The sequence below is a fragment of the Elephas maximus genome, chromosome 19 (genome assembly GCF_024166365.1).
Source record: "Elephas maximus indicus isolate mEleMax1 chromosome 19, mEleMax1 primary haplotype, whole genome shotgun sequence".
NCBI classification, from domain to species: Eukaryota; Metazoa; Chordata; class Mammalia; order Proboscidea; family Elephantidae; genus Elephas; species Elephas maximus.
Window position 1 is genome coordinate 21,291,097 of NC_064837.1, and position 8,910 is coordinate 21,300,006.

General features: G+C 48.7%; 1 protein-coding gene across 3 annotated transcripts in view; it reads right to left on the reverse strand.

Moving 5' to 3' along the window:
- The window catches only part of ABR (ABR activator of RhoGEF and GTPase), a 205,138-nt gene that overhangs the window by 107,479 nt on the left and 88,749 nt on the right, over window positions 1-8,910 (reverse strand). The gene's annotated exons all lie outside the window — the stretch shown is intronic.

Here is an 8,910-nt window from a genome sequence, read left to right on the forward strand (position 1 = left end):
GGGGGCTCGGGCCTCGGGCAGGGCTGGGGAGCACCCGCAGGCGCCAGGCTCTGCACGTTCAGAGGCTGCTGGGAGTCGGGGAGGAGCACGCTGCTGTCGCCACGCGCTTAATAGCATGTCAGCCACATCTTCTGAGCTGCTGTTTCCTTTGCCTCTTGCTTAATTCCAAGTCTAAAAATTAACAGTGGGAGCAGGAGGCAGGACGCTTCCAACTCTCCTCTCTGAGTCACCATTTTGCTTTTTATAGGGAACAAGGAGGTGGGGGCGGGCCAAGCGATGTCACTTCCTGAGCCCCTCCTCCTTGGGTACCATTTGTACACACAGCCCAATCCCTGCAGGGGGGCTAGAGCAGGTTTTGGGGTGGGGGTTGAGAGACTGCACCCAAGGGAGCCCTGAGCTCTTCCAACAAGGCCCTGTGCAGGACGAAGCACGAGGCTGGCGGAGCGTGGGCGCAGAGGCCGGCCGAGGCTTGGCAGGGACACAGTGGAACAGCAGACTCCTGAGAAGCCGGCACTTATTTCTATAATTTCAATGTAGGCTTCCTTCAGAGAAGGAGGGAAGAGAAGGCAACAGGGACCCACCACCTCCATGCTTCCAGCACCGCTCAGCCTCTAGAGCCCACGCACAGATACCCCCTGCCAGGGGGCAGCAGGCTGGGCTCTGGAGCGGGATGCAGAGGGAGCACCTCATCCCTGAAAGGCCCTGTGTCAAGCCCCCAGGCAGCAGCATAGCGACCTGACCATTCCCCACCCACCCCATGGCCTGTTAGCTTCCACCAGCCATGATGGGCAGTGGCCAGGGATGGGAGGCATGGCAGTACCGTTTCCAGGGGGCTGGTGACTCCTCTCATGTCCACTCATCCCTGAGCGGAGTTTAGCGTGAGCAGGTACCATAAGGGGTACTGCAGACACACTGGTCACAAGACCAGCCTGCTGGGCCCCACTACAGCCTGGTGCGGGCAGCGGCAGTCCTGTAGTCCCTGCATTGCCCAGCAGCCACGCCTACTTGTTAAATATCCCGAGCATCTTCTGGGCATCAGGCCCTGGGCTGGGCCTCTCGGGAGCTTGCCCCGTATGATGGAGCAGGCCGGCTGGGTCCAGCCCAAACACACACTTATCTGCCTGTTTCATCATCTGCTTAGACACCACCTCCTCCAGGTTGTTCTCCCTGAGGTTGAACCAAGTCAGGTGCCCAGGCTCAGAACCCCTACCGCCCACTGTATATGGCCTCCTGGTGCCCTTGCCGATCTGTTCTTTTGTCCCTGAGTCCTAGGGCAGGAATGGGGTGTCTCTGTCATCACCGTGTGCCCAGCACCCACGGGCCTGGCGTGTTCTCTGCAACGCGTGTGGAGTGAATGAGCAAGCAGAGGAGTGCACGGTCAGGCTCAGGTCTGAGATGAGCCAGGCCCCATAGAGCCAAGTTCTCTGCGAGGGCCTGGCTCCTCCTCCAATACACACATCAGCCCCCGGGCAGCCAGCAGCCTGAGAATGGTGTCAGCGGGTCACCAGGGCGCCCGGCCATGGCCTCGCTCAGGCCAATCTGGCCCTTTGGCAGCCGAGAGCCTCCACTGGCTTCACTGCACCTGCTCCTGGTGACTTCCTCTCTGAGGCCCTGGCTAATGCCCCTTTAAGCTGTCAGGGGATGTGGGCTGCTTTTTTTCCTCAAAACAGGCATGCAGAAAAGAACCGCAGGACCTATGGACCCCCTAGCCACTGGGATGTGCGTGTGCCATGCACCCTGGAAACAGGGCCACTGTCCTAGGCCACCGGGCCTGCGACTGGGGCTGGCAGGGGCTGGGCCATTTCTGACATCCCAGGCAGCAGGAGGAACAGGAGCTGCAGCGCCTGGCTCACCAAGTCTGGCACCAGGAGAGGCTTCGCTGCTTGGTGACCCTACTCCCTTGGGAAGGAGCCTGGGTGGAGCAAACGTTTTGCACTCAGATGTTAACCCAAAGGTTGATCGTTCGAACCCACCCAGTGGAGCGGCGGAAGACAGGCCTGACAATCTGCTTCCATAAAGATGATAGCCAGGAAAACCCTATGGAGCTCATGGGGTCATCACGACTCAGAATCGACTCAACAGCAAGAGGTTTGTTTTATTTATTTATTTATTTTGGTTTCACTCACTTGGGAGAAGCACAAGGAGGGAACTGAGACATCACAGTAACCTACTATCTCCCCTCCAGGTGGAATACCTGAGATCAAGACCAACACCTGGGGTCAAAACCCAGGAATAAGCTATGGTGGACCCTGACCTGGCTAACAGTTCAGATTCCAGCAGGCCACGCCGAGTCTCTCATACGCTGACCAAGCCCCAGGAGTCAAAGACCCAGAACACTCCCTCTTGAGACATTTCCCAAGGGCAGGGGCAGAAGGGACGACAGGAAGGGTGGTGTGGTTCTCCTCCCTGCAGAGCCTGGCAGGGCCAGGACACGGCAGGGCGGTCAGGGTCTGCCACGCTTTCCCCACACTTGCCCACTTCATCCTTACCCAGGAACAGACCATAGACCCGCACCTCCTGCTCCTCTTAACCTAACTACATCCCTGCGAGGCAGTTCTTATACCACCATTTTACAGACCAGGCCACTGAGTCTCAGTAAGATTTGCCTAAGGTCACTGAAAGGCTCTGAACCCAGGTTTGTCTGTCTGTCTGTCTCCAAATGCCATCCTTTTCCCTCTGAATCTCCCTAGCCCTCCAGAGAAATCTCCTTCTACAGCCCTCCTTGTCAAGGGAGGCTGACTAAGGAGGGAAGAGACGGGTGCCTGAGGTGAGGGCTGGCCACAGAATGAGAGACTCAGCCTCCAGGAGTCACTCCTTCTCAGGGGGAAAGTGCCCACAGGGCTGTCTGCAAATGTTCCTAGATACTGTGCTGTAGTATCTTCACTTAAGCCCCCTGTCAAACCTTGAAAGTCAAGGAAGCCAGTCAGAGGCCCAGGAGATGCCTATAAAGAAATGAGATTCAAAAGAAGATGAAAAACCAACCTTCAGAGAAATGAGGAACCCTGGTGGCTCAGGAGAATGGAAAGCTTACCAAGCACAGCTATCAGCCTACAAAAGGCCACATAGAGGAAGGCTGGGTAGACTGTGGCTTGGCCACAGGGTCTCAAGAGAAAGAATGCACAGGAGGCTATTGGCAGCCAGTGTCCATATCCCCTTCTAGTAACAGAAATCCCATTCTATTTTGGGGTGGCAGTACTCCCAGGCTGCTATAAGAGAATGATTTGGCTGGAAGGTATACTTTTTTCCCTCCCTCTACATATTTCCTCCTCTTGTTGTCAATTTGGAAAGCAAATGAAATGGCTGGAGCTTCAGCAACAATTTTGAACCATGAGGTGACCCTGAGGATAGAAGCCAGGGCTGAAGATGGCTGAACAGAAAGCTAGGGCCCTGGGTCTGATGGAACCATGAAGCCACCATACCATCTCCAGGACTGTCTACCTCTGGACTTTTTTACACAAGAGGAAAAAATTCCTATATTATTTAAGCTCCTTTTAGTTTTTATGTTATATGCATTCGAACTTAATTATAGCTGATCTAGATGGCTTCCCTAACATCTCTGTCTGGGTACTTTTCCTACTGCCTTCACTGTCCCTTCTCAGTCTGCTTGGTGGGCTCCTCTTTCTCTGCCCACCCCTTAACACAATCAGTGTTCCTTATACATTCACACAATGGGATACTGCTCAGAAATAAAAAGGAACAAACTACTGAAAAAGGCAACATCAAGAATGAGCCTCACAAACAGTATAAAGAAGCCAGACACAAAAGAGAACATCCTGCATGATTCCACTTATATGAAATTCTAGAACAGACAAGTCTAATTTATGACTGTAAAAAAAAAAAAAAGTGGCTGGCTCTGAGGATGGGATGGGGACAGAGATTAACTAGAATGGGCATGAGCGAGCGAACTTTCTGGGGTGATGGAAATGTTCTGTATGTTGATGAGGATTTGGGTTACATAGGTGTATGTATTGATCAAAATGGTACCTTTAAGATTTGTGCATTTTACTAAATATCAAGCTCTAGTTAATGATATACGGAGTCCCTGGGTGGCGCAAATGGTTAAGCGCTTGACTACTAACTGAAAGGCTGGAGGCTCAAGCGCACCCAGGGGCACCTTGGAAGACAGTCCCAGGGATCTGCTTCTGAAAGGTTACCGCCTTGAAAACCTACAGAGACATTCTACTCTGCACATGTGGGGTCACCACGAGTCAGAATTGACTCAACAGTAACTAACTACAGTTAATGATATGCATGCTGCAGTGTCGAGGTGAAGTGTACTGATGTCTGCAACTTACTCTGAAACACATAATAAATAAGAGATTGACGATGGAGAGAGAGGGTAGACATGCAATAAGACAAGCATCATAAAATGATAATTATACGCTTTAGATGGTGGGTAAATGGTGTTCACTGTACAATCCCCTCAACTTTTCTGAATGTTTGAAAAATTCATAATAAAAAGAGGAGAAAATATTGGCATTCCCCAGACTTCTGTCATCCCCACACTACTGCCTCTCCCAAATCTTATTTACACTTCAGGGAGGCAGCTGGGCTACAGACCCGTCTCTCTGATCAGTCCCTGGACATTTCCATTGACGGCCCTCAGGAACCTCAAACCCAACCTTTTCCTGAAATTTATATACCAGATCATACAAGTCAGAAACCTAGGGGTCATTCTAGGTTCCTCCTTCTCCCTGCCTCTTATCCCTTATGCCCTAAAATTTCCCCAACCCCCCTCAGCTCCCCACCCTCAACAATTCCAACAGTCTCCCCACACACACAGCAGCCAGAGTGCAAATCTGATCATGTCTCTTGATCATGTCTGTTCAAAATCCAACAGTTTTCCTTTCACTTCAAGGATATAGTCCAAATGTTTCACTACCCACCGCCACCTTTACAGGGTCATATTCTGCAGCCCCGTAATATCAGGCTTCTCCTAGGTCCCTGTAGTGTGCTAAATAGTGGCCCTCAAAATGACATGTCCAAATTCTTATTCCCAGCATCTATGAATGTGATCTTATTTGGAAAAAAGGATCTTTGTAGACATACTTAAGTAAAGGATGTTAAAATGAATCATCCTGGATTATTCAGGTGAGCCCTGAATCAATGACACCCGTCCTTATACGAGACAGAGACAGAGAAGAGAAGACAGACGCAGAGAAGACAGCCACGTGAAGATGCAGGCAAGAGACTGGAGTGGTGCTGCCACAAGCCAAGGGACACCTGGAGCCTCCAGAAGCTGCAAGAGACGAGGACACTCCCCTAGAGACTCCAGAGGGAGTGCGGCCCTGCTGACACCTTCATTTTGGGCTTCTAACCTCCAGAACTGTGAGAATAGATTTCTGTTATTTTAAGCCACTGAGTTTGTAGTAATTTGTTATGGCCACCCTAGAATATTAATACAGATACAGTGCTGTTTTCCACCTCTGGGCCTTTGCACACGCTGTTCCTGTGCCTGGAATACCCTCCCTCACTCTTTGTCCGCCTGGTGAAATCCTATTTAGCCTTCAAACTCAGCTTCGATGTCCTCTCACCTATAAACTTCCCTGTCTCCCTCATATTATGGCAACATCTGAGTACATAAAGCACTTTTTACAAACCAATAAGAGCATTTCAGTTTTTAAAATGACTAAAAGAAATGAAGAAAATTTTTAAAAGAAAGACAAATGCCCAGTGTACATATGAAAAATAAATGTTAACCTTGCTTTTAATCAAGAAAATGCAAGCTCTGTTTTTTTTTTTCTTTCTTTTTGCAATTCTTCCTGTCAAACTGGCAAGGATTAAATAATAATAATATCCAGAGTTTTCAGGGAATAGGTACTCCCCAAAACTCTCAGTGGGTTTATAGAGGTAGCATGACTTTTTTGGAATCAGTTTGGTAACTGGGACCAAAAGCTTCAATAGTTGGTAGAGTTGGTCTGGAAACCCTGGTGGCGTAGTGGTTAAGTGCTACGGCTGCTAACCAAAAGTTGGCAGTTCGAATCCACCAGGCGCTCCTTGGAAATTCTATGGGGCAGTTCTACTCTGTCCTATGGGTCGCTGTAAGTTAGAATTGACTCGACAGCAGTGGGTTTGGTTTGGTTGGTAGTGTTGGTCTGGCTTTTAACCCAGCATAATTTAAGAATATGTCTTAAGAAATGAATTCTAAATGTAAATAAAAATAAAGTTACAAGGTTATTAATCACAGGGCTATTTATGACTGTGAAATATTAACAACAACCTGAAAGATTAATTACAGGGGGCTGGTTGGGTAAATTATGACATTTCTACAAGACGGACTACTATATAGCCATTAACAATTATATGGATGATGTATGTTATCTTACTAAGTGAAAAAGGAGATTAATAACAGTATGTACAGTATACCATCATGTTTATGTGTAGAATAAATTCTGGAAAGCTACAACATAAAACTATTATAGAACGTTCAGATTCTGGGAATTTGGGAGAAATTAATTCATGGTCCCTGCTGTCTAGGACACTAGCAGATACTGCTGTTTTCTACCCAATATCCATCTTCCCTTCTTACATCACCCTGGTTTTATGTGCGGTGGCAATGAGCAGTCCCAGGCAAGATACCTACTTTCTCTGCCTCTCTTACAATTAGAAGTGGCCATTTTGAATAGTTCTGGCCAATGAGACACAAGTGAAGTATTCTGGGGTCTCTGGCAAAGCTTTAACTTTGATGATAAAAAAATGGACTTCTTGCCTTGAACTCAGATGTGATGACTGGAGCCACAATAGCCGTATTGCTGCCATGAGGAAGAAAGTCAGAAAAGGGCAGAGAAATTTCTCTGTTACTGTCGAGCTGCTGAACCACACTACCAATAACTCACTTCACTTCCTGATAAGTGAGAAATAAAAGCCTCTATATGTTAAGTTTTCTGCTACATAAATTTAAGCACATTCCTAAATGATATTTTATAGCCACTCGGCAGCGGGTATTTTTTAGCGGGAGCCATTTAGAGGAAGGCAACCAATAAACAATAAAACATCTGGGATGCTATGCCAGAAGCACCTCACAGGCACAGCGAAGCAGAGAAGAGGGAGTAGGCAACAACTGGGGTGCAGGGATGGCTGCAAGGCTAAGAGCAAGAACTCTGAAGTTGGACGGCCTCTGTCACTTAAATCCAGACTCGGTCACTTCCTAACCTCTCTGTGCCTCAGATGAGTTCCTGGCACAAGGCAGCCACTGTGAATAGATCTTGGTTGAATAAGTGAATGTCAAAGGGGATGGACAAAGGGACTTAGCTCATGGGGCTGCTGTGAGGATTAAATTGGATAACACACGTAAAGCACTTAGCACATAGTAAGCACCCAATAAATCTGAGCTGCTATTATTACTACTATTAATTGAATCTTGAAAGATGAGTGGGTGCTTGCCAGGCGGACAAGGGGCGGAAGCGGAGTTCTAGGCAGAGAAAAGAGGCTTGGCAAAGTCACAAACTGTGGAACAGCAGGGACCCTTCAGGGAACTATAAATAGCCTGGCATGGCTACAACACTGAGTTAGCAGGGTAAGGTGACAAATAGCGCCAGAGAAGTGGGCCCAGACCAGCTCGCCAAGGCCTTCGTAAACTGTGCTGAGTTAGGCAAGACTCAGAGGGGACAGCTAATCTAGCCTGTTACCCTCTGTGAGGTCTTGCCAGCCACCATGCTGGTGGATATCACTAACTTTAGATAATTCCTCCTTTGCTGAGTTATATCGCCAGCAGAAGTCCCGTGATCTCCCAGATTTCCTAGGAACTACCCAGATAAGGGACCACGTGGGAATACAGGGCAACCTATTCTAAGCTTGGAGTTCCTGGGTGGTACAAAGCGTTAGGCATTCGACTACTAACTGAAAGACTGGAGGTTCGAATCCACCCAGAGGCACCTTGGAAGAAAGACCTGGCAATCTTCTTCTGAAAAATCGGCCACTGAAAGACTGTGGAGCACAGTTCTACTCCGACACACATGGGGAGCTGGCATCGACTCGACACCAACTGGTTTTTTTCAAGCCTATAATGGAGCCCGTATCCTTGGGGTGGCCAGAGGGCTCCAACAGACCACAGGACATGAGCACTCCTGCCCCAGGATCCAGTGACAGAAAAGCCTCCAGGACCTCAGATATGCTCTTTTTCAGCAATGCAGAGGTGTCTGTGGGAGATGGGCTCAAACTCAAATGACAAGCCCTCATCTATCACCTTAAGCTCTGGTATGTGTCAGGGGGAAAAGAGGCATCTAGATGGCAGGAGGTACAGAGCAATCAAGCTGTCTACAACTTTCCCCTGATACCACCCAGCACCAACAACCAATGGACAGCTGAGAATACACCCTGGTGTCCCCAACCCCCAAAACACACTGAGGGAACGTCTGGGGGCCCTTCCTACCTTTTCCTGGACACTCTAAGAACCTGTGGATACAGGACAAGTTATGTTCCAGGTGTGGAATGGTCCTGCCCTCGCAGCAGGGATGGCACTAAGGCTGATATTAGGTGACAAGTTTGTTTTCTGCCTCTGGCATTGCGCGGGGAGTGGGGTGGGATGCAGGGGGAGGGAGGTGAACCTTGGGAGAACAGCCGAGGGAAGCACAGTCCTGACTCCCCAGCTTTCACCAACATACCCACTTGTTACGGCTTGAATTGTGTTCCCCCAAAAGATATGTTGAAGTCCTATCCCTCAGTACGTGTGAATGTGACCTTGTTGGGAAACAGGGTCTTTGAAGATGTTTTCAGTTAACATGTTTTCAATTAACAGCTGGAACCTGTGTTAAGGTGGAAATCTGTCAGAGAAGGAAAAGTCATATTTTCTACGAATACAGAGCGATTACCTGTTGCAGTCAAGTCAGTTCCAATTCATAGTGACCCTACAGGACAGAGCAGAACTACCCCACTGTGTTTCCAAGACTATAAATCTTTATGGAAGCACAC